General features: G+C 39.5%; 1 pseudogene; it reads left to right on the plus strand.

Moving 5' to 3' along the window:
• LOC116913132 overlaps positions 1 to 5617 on the plus strand; it is a 91140-nt pseudogene extending 85523 nt beyond the window's left edge.
• The last annotated feature ends 1852 nt before the right edge of the window (positions 5618 to 7469 follow it).

A 7469-nucleotide genomic window follows, 5' to 3' on the forward strand; every position in this document is an offset into this window, starting at 1 on the left:
CCTTATAAAACTTCTCGTGAACTTTGGCCCCTTTTCTTAGAAAGAAAATTACTTGAGCATAGTTTATATTACGGATGATCGTTCTCACTCAGCCTGATGCATCACTGCTGCTCATACGGACATGAGATTGACTGTATACTCCCACTTTTCTCTCAAGAACACGGTTGCTCTGAGAGTTGTCATCCCTCCTCTGTGCCGTTAGACCAAGCCATACTCACTTATGTTTCATGCATTACAGTTAGTTTTCTGAGTCATTTTAATTTTATTGCAGCATTTGGTTTCATAACATGCCTTCAGGTGTCCTTGAAAGAAGTGCTTTCATCTCCATGATTCAAATGACCTCCTTTGGCCTCCGTGGGCACCAATTAAGGTGTCCTGTATCATCTGCTCTCTTTATCCAGCCCTCCTTGTTGAAGCCGGGATGCAAAATTTCTAACCCCAGTGGTTTAGGTCTGGCTTCTTTCCAACCCTTAATTGATGGAGACTTTGTCTTGCGTTTAGTATTCAGCATAGAGCAAAGGATTTCTCATGAAATATTTCCAAGGGATGAAAATGACCTAGCAGGTTCAAACCTCACAGCAACATGGAATTACCTCTGGACCACCTTGGAGGCTTATGCCATGCTGACTCTACTCTGTTACCAAGTAATTACCCTAGGATAGCAACTGGGCTCATTTTAAAATATAAAACTCTATTAAATATACCCCATAGCATGATATAAAAAGACTAAGCACAAAAATGTGGTTTGCACACATTAGAATTGTAAACAAAATAGTTAAAGCATATGAAGGAAACTCAGAAGGGATTCTAACGAAACGCTACCGATGGTGATTTGATGCTTAGAATAATATGCAATTATTTTTCTTTTCACCCTTTTACATGTTTTCCCGGTTGTAGTTGTGTTACCTTTATAATTAAATAGTAAATTTCTTTTAAGAAATTGATGCTAAAACATCTCTATGATGAAGATTTTTTTGACAACCTACTTTTATAACCTCCTTCTCCTTAGAAACAGACCTGGCATTATAGCTCTGTAATGTCATAATTAAAATCATAACATGTTAATACCAAACTGAGTTTTCTGACATTATGACTTGCTTCTTTTGCAATATGCTTCTTTTTAGCACCTGTACAATTCAAACCATTTAATTATAATTCGCATGAATGTCAGGGAGAGTAATTGCAAACAAGTTTCTGTATCTGCATTTTCCTTCAGCCTCAATCCTTATAGCAAATGGAATACCAGGAACAATGCATTTACTCTAGCAGGAAGACAAAGCACTAGCCATGGTTTCACTACTTTACCGGGAATTGAATTTTCTAACTGTCCTTTGAAATCTTATCAATGGCTTAATCACTGAGAATACAATTAATTTATCAAAAGTATGTAAATATTTTACATGTCTTCTATCAAATCTTTCATACTACAAGTAGAAGACATAGATATCAAGCAAGAATATGAGTTTTTCTTACAGATGTTTTATTTCACTCAAAAATCGGTTTAGAAAGAAGGGCCCGATGTTTCTTCTATGTGTTTAGTCTATATTCTTTCATATTCTTGAATACTAAACATAGTAGTTTTAATGACTATAGAACATATCAATAACATTTTAAGTTGACATACATTTCACATTGCTGCTTATGTGAACAGAAAAATATTCAATACTTTCTAAGCTATAACATGCATTTTTTTTTACGTCAATGAGATACACAAACCCATCTCTTTTCCAAAGGCTTGTGATGGAGAACTGTGGGAATAGCTTCCATAGAGAAGCTGACAGCACAACAGTTACATCAGAGGTGACTCCTATCTTTTTATTTTCCATGGTGAGCTTTGAAGAATGTATGCTTGAGCTCCAGTCAAATATCTGGAAGTTTTACAGGTACTTAGAGCCCCACAGTATATAACGCAAATGAAATATTTCTTACATGGGATGAGTCGGGCAATGGGCAACTGTTGGTTTGTTTTTCAAATATTATTTGGTTGCTAAGCAAAGGTAATCAGGTGACATCTAGTGTATCTCCCACGCTCAGATTCTAACTTCACACAGAGTGTGGAAGGGAATGTGAGCTAGCTTTGTCTGCTCTGGGCTTTTTCTTCCTGGGCTATTTCACATAGTCACTTGAAGGAGTCAAAAGGAACCTATAATTAAAAGACTTATGAATCTAGAATTAGTATTTCCCCTCCTGAATCAGTCTTGTATAAAAGTCTAACACATTAAATATGCTATAGGGCTCCTCTACTGGATGCATAAGTGGCCAGGGAACAGCGTTCACAATTCGTTTGTCCTGTTCTGTATTTCTTAGGGGAGTTTTCCAGCTTCTCACTGTAACAAAAGTAACTAATCAAAATAGGTTATGAAACGAGAATCTAGTTACTTTATCTCTTGTGTCACAGATAAGCCAAGAGAAAACTACTAAAGATGAGAAATAGCATGTTCACATTTGCACAAACCTTTGTGTTCATCAGGTTTCAAATATAAGTTGAATGGTGGTCATTACATTGATGGGTGACAGAGGCATACTGACAAATCTAAGGCATTTCCCCCCATAAAAGTACTGTTGTTTAACAGAATATTTCCTTCACTGGCCCCAAAGTAATCAAACTCTATCATAGGAGAATGGTTTTATGTAAATAATCTTCCCAATGCCCTATGAATAGGCCAAGGAACGTCAAAACATGATGTGTATGCCTACAAAATTCTTAATCATCTTGGAGCCTGAGCTACTTCTGGAGTCGTGAATCCATTGTAAGCATTATCCATAGTCCTGGTGATGTTTACATAACAGTTATTCCAAGAGCATGAGTACTGGCCAGCTCTGAGGGGGTTAAAGCCCTAATGGTTACTCAATGCATACATATTGAATTCTGTCTTACACAAATCATCAGGCAGATGAAGCCCTTTAACTTCTTACACTGCTCTATGCTTTGTTTTAAAACTACTACAGCACACATTCTCCCTTTATACCATAATTGTGAGTTTGACTTACTCATTGATAAGTGTTAAGTTCCTATACCAGAAGTCACTTCTCCATCTGTATTGTTGGCTGTCTCCATGATTCTTATGTTCACCTGTTGTCAAAGAAAGACAAATTAAATTAACACAATAAGGAAAAATGTATCATTTGGGAATGTAATTTTTTTAAAGAGTTTTGGAATGCAACCTAAAGTTTAAAAATTGAGCCAATGAAAAAGGTACATTGATACTTACTCAAAGGTATATGACAGATCCACTCTCAAGTGACAAAACTGGCCTATCTGTCATCACTCCTAAAAGGCAATAAAAGAGGGGGGGGAAAGGAGAGAGAGAGAGAGAGAGAGAGAGAGAGAGAGAGAGAGAGAGAGGAGGGAGGGAGAGAGAGGTAGAAAAACATAAATTGATAATGGATGTGTTATAAAACTAGTGAACATATGATTGTTATATATCTTTTTCTTCTTCAGAAACATGGAAATAATCACTACAAGCCAACAAAGTTGAGAATGGGGATGGTTTTAGCCTTTTGTCTAAGCTCGACCCCACAGTTACCTGGGATCAACTATAAAAGGGGCTGCTTGCCCCCTCTGCTCTCTCTCTTGTTCTTTCCTTCTTGCTCCTGCATTGTCCCCTTGCCCCTTCCCCCCTCACCCCTTCCCCCTCCCTCCACATGCTCATGGCTGGCCTCTACTTCTCTACTCTCTCTTCCCTTCTTCTTCTTCTTTGCCTTCTTCATCCTTTTCTCCCCTCATAAACCTCTCCTGTGGAACTGTGCTGGTCTGGTGTGATCTGTCCAAGGAGCTCTAACGTTCTAACACAGCAGATGGAGTGGGTGAATGTCATTTCTCTAACACAATCCCAGTCCCCTCTGTTAGACACTGGTCAACTCAAAAATGTCTCGGTTAACCCCTGATATATACAGCAAGTACCTCCAGCTTTGAGTACCTCTTAATACTGTGAATGTTCTTCTCCCTTATCTAAATGATCCTGAAGGGCAAGGATTTTCAGGAGGCAGCCACAACGGCAGGACATAAACAAGGCCGGCAGAGGACATGTCAGGATCAGGTGGTATTGGTGTTTTTAAATGAAATACTTTGATATAGACAAGTAGTCTCACTTAAAGATTCTTAAAAGGACTTAGGTGAGGTTCCAGCCAGTTCATATTACTGTCAAAGGGGAGGGTGAACTATCAGAAGTCATTGAAGGGATACATTGCCTTTAACATTAAATGAATCAAGCCAGAGCACCCCCGTTAGGGAGTGATGATGTTGACATTCTATAATGTTCCTTTCTTAGCTCCTGACAGTTATAATTATAGGAAACAGCAAGGAAGAAGTGAATATTAATTATTTGAAGACTTGGGCCATGAAGTAAGCAACATTCACAGGTGGAGCTGTCTAGAAATGTTTGACAGTGAGGGACTTCTTTAGTCAGTGGATCACTCATTGATGAACTGTTGGAAAGTGGTGGGACTATGGAAGGTGGGCCTATTTTAAGAAAGTGGGGGAGAGTCCTGGCCACTTCCTTTCTTTCTCTGCTGCCTGGACACAATGCTCAACTGCCATACCCTTGAACCTTGTTATTCTGATTCACCTCAGATATGGGGAAAACATAGCCAACAGCCACACCTTGATTTCAGAAGCATGAGTCAAAGCAAAACTTTCTTCTTTAAGCTGTCTTTTCTCAGTCTTTCTGTCACGTTAATGAAAAAAGTATTCCTTGTAAGTATGGTACCCCTTGGAGCAAAGGGTCGCAATGGTTCATGGGTGAACTTCCAAAGGTGCTGTGTCAGATCCCCTCTGGAAATAAAAGACAAGAGCAGCTTGGCCAACTTTTGAACCTGCAAGAAGTTGAAGAAGAAAAAGAGAAGAGGATTTGAGCCACCTCTCAAAGCAGTGTTCAAGCAGAGATCTTCCATCTCAAACAAAGATACAGACCAAGTAGACGGGAAGTCCCCAGAAGAGGTTCACAACAGTGACGTCGAAGAAAGATAGAGAGAGAGAGAGAGAGAGAGAGAGAGAGAGAGAGAGAGAGAGAGAGAGCACTAATGCTACATGCTACAAAAGCAAACAAGCAATCAAGCAAACAAACAGACAAACAAATGTGTCTTCCTGCCCAAGAACATACAACTTCCTCTTCAGTGTTAAGAAGCCCCATTTAGGCTTAGACCAGATTCCTGCCACCAACCTTGATGCGGTTCCTCCTCTCACAGATGAAGAAGATGAGGATTTTGAAGAGGAAAGCGGTGACAATGATACTGTGGCTCTTGTGGAATTGAAAAAAATAATAAGGAAAGAGCTAAAGCACAGGCCAGGAAAGAAAAGGAACAAAAAGCAGAATGGAGAATTCCCAAGGAAAACATTCTGCGTGGAAGCACTCTCTTTAATCTCACTGATACACCCCAGTCTCAGGGCCACTTTAAGGTTAAAAGAAGTTAGGACGATGATGTCATGTCCTAACTTCTTTTTTGTTTTTGTTTGTTTATTTCATTTTTGTTTGTTTGGATTTTTTGTTTGTTTTGGGAGAATTTTTTTAAGAGCTGTGTAAAAGGTGTAGATGATAGGAAGAAAGACTAAAGATTTCTATCCAACACACTCTGATCAGAATTTCACAAAAAGTTCTTGGAGGAATACATCAAATAGTACAGTTTATTTGCTTGATTAAAGGCTAAAATGTTAAGGATGAAAACTCCACTGAGTTAAATTGTCTGTGTACATACATGTGTGCTGGCGCATATGTGTGCATGCATGTATTCTGTTCTTCTTTGCCCTGTATTTTCAATCAGATCATATACCCTGGAAACCTCACATTGAAAATTATATGAATGACGCATGCCCACCTATCTCCTGAGCTGTGGGTTTGTGGCTTCCCATCTTGTCTTCCTTTGCTCATCCATGAAATGAGAAGATTGCTTTACCTTTATTTATTTACATATTGTGTGATGGTATAGCCATACGTCAGGAAGAGGAGAGAGAAGAGGGGAAGGCACAGAGGGAGGCAGGAGAGGGCAGGGAAGCATGTAAGTCTGGGTAAGACCTTGAATGTGTGACTTTCATATCTACACCTTGAATTTGAATATTTCGGGAGAGTCCTAGAATTCAATCTGGGCTTCAGAATATGGCTTTGTTTTCATATAATTTCCTGCCATTTCCCACCACGTCCTTCTCAGACTTTGTTAAGCTGATTGTATAAGAGGCAAAACAAGTAATTCCAGGCTTTAAAGTGCTTATTCCGCTTCTAAAGTCTTTGCCTCGTGGACAGTAAAGAAATTCTGCAACTCCCGAGAGCCTGCCATGTCTGGAATCCCAGGAGAGATGGTGGTAGCAAGTTTCAGCACACATACAATGGAAGGGAGGCTGGGAGCTGCAGCCTCTGATGGGTGTGTTACTGCAGCCTTCAATTCTGTCACAATAGGTGTCATGAAGATGAATAAAGTTGGTGGCATCTTCTGTTTTCATTATCGTCCAAGAGGCTGGAATCGGACAGGATTCATTTTGTGCCTCTGTCATTTCTCATTACTGCCTTTGTCATGAGAGTGAATTACAACAGCTCTCAGATGCCAGCTATGGCTTTGCTCTCATTATAGACTTTCATTCTTGGGATGAAGACGATAATAAGAGTGGAGGGTCGTGTAAAAACAAAGCTCACTATCATGACAGTTGGAGATTGGTGATGAAAATGGAAATGGCAGGAAAAAATTAATCCCTTTTTGTGGCAAAAAATTGCCTGCAAACAGCATCGTGCACCCAAGGTATCCTTCAGGGAGGCAATGCCAAACAAAAGAAAGGCAAACAATGAGCAGTGGTTGGAGCCAATGAAGGGATCCTGAGGCATCCATCTTGCTTCTGCTTCAGAAATGTATCCCTTAATCCTGAATAATGTAACACCCATTTAACTCCCAAAGTAATGTGATAGGCAATTAGGAGCATCTCTTTGCTCCCTTCACTGATGTGACTATATCCATTACATCCTGGCAGAAAGGCTCCTCCAGATTTATGGAAGCCATTACACTTTCTATGTGGGCTGCACCCCGTGTACACCCAAAGGCACACACATACACATGTGCAAGCACACACACTAGCATATGTGCATTTTATCTGTTCAAACAAACACGATGCCAGAAACTTATTCTATGAGAGTGACATTCAAGGGAAGGACTTCCACATTCTATTTGACACATTCCTATCGATTGATGATTGACTTACAAGAGAAAAGCCAAAGCACTTAGCACTCTTCAAATTACACAAATGATATTTTGCTTTTCCGTCCATAAGAATGGGCTCTTATAACACTGAAGTATCAACACTACTAACACGTATCTACAGCCAACTGTAATTGTCAGTTCTCCAAATAAAGTTAAAGGAGGAAAAGTATCACTTACATCCAAATCTTGAAGAGAATGTCCTCATCTTCTCCCACCCCCTCCAAATTAGTTTTCTAACTGCATTTCAACTATGAGGCTTTTCTTTTTACCACCCAGAGGTTGTTTTTTTT

Source organism: Rattus rattus, chromosome 1 (genome assembly GCF_011064425.1).
Source record: "Rattus rattus isolate New Zealand chromosome 1, Rrattus_CSIRO_v1, whole genome shotgun sequence".
NCBI classification, from domain to species: Eukaryota; Metazoa; Chordata; class Mammalia; order Rodentia; family Muridae; genus Rattus; species Rattus rattus.